This window comes from Octopus bimaculoides, chromosome 6 (assembly GCF_001194135.2).
Source record: "Octopus bimaculoides isolate UCB-OBI-ISO-001 chromosome 6, ASM119413v2, whole genome shotgun sequence".
Taxonomy (NCBI): domain Eukaryota; kingdom Metazoa; phylum Mollusca; class Cephalopoda; order Octopoda; family Octopodidae; genus Octopus; species Octopus bimaculoides.
In genome coordinates, this window is record NC_068986.1 from 107,897,805 (window position 1) to 107,898,441 (window position 637).

At 36.6% G+C, this 637-nt stretch overlaps 2 protein-coding genes across 2 annotated transcripts in view; both read right to left on the reverse strand.

The window, feature by feature from the left end:
* The window catches only part of LOC106867978 (zinc finger protein 879), a 15,594-nt gene that overhangs the window by 8,586 nt on the left and 6,371 nt on the right, over nt 1-637 (reverse strand). The gene's annotated exons all lie outside the window — the stretch shown is intronic.
* The window catches only part of LOC106867982 (zinc finger protein 454), a 13,286-nt gene that overhangs the window by 4,514 nt on the left and 8,135 nt on the right, over nt 1-637 (reverse strand). The window lies entirely within an intron of this gene.

Consider the following 637-nt stretch of genomic DNA (forward strand, 5'->3'; position numbering starts at 1 on the left):
GTCTGTTTTGGCATGGTTTCTACAGCTGGATGCCCTTCCTAATGCAAACCACTTTCCAGAGTGTATAACGTATTCTCCTCCAAGTAAACATTTCTAATAAATGCTTTCCCTCATTTGTTGTAGGTGAGAGTGTTGTTATCTTATTTCACAGCAATAATTAACAATGCTTTTCCTACATATTTCAGAGTCTGCTTCTATCACCTGTTTATGTCTGTGATTAAACAAACTGATCAATTGTTCATAAGATTCAAACTCGGCAGAATTAGATGAACAGAAGTTTTCATTTCACATGGTCACAAGTAGCTTCATAAGAAATATGCAGAATTCTTCCATTACCACCTTTCAATGAATCCTGAGTGTACCTGGCTAAACGCTTAGTTACATTTCATCTATCTTCACATTCCGACAAGGTCAACTTTGCCTTTCATTCTTTTCCATCAATGAAATAAATACCAGCTGAATACTTTTATTCATGTAAATCCACTGGCCCCTCCCCTCAAATTGCTGGCCTTTTGCCAAAATCTGAAATGAATGCTTTTTGTTATTTTGAGAACAGAAAATACGCAAATCTTCTTCAGGACGAAATCTGTTTCCTTCCTCAGTCTCCAGATGAAAGAGAGATGAGAAGAAAACATGA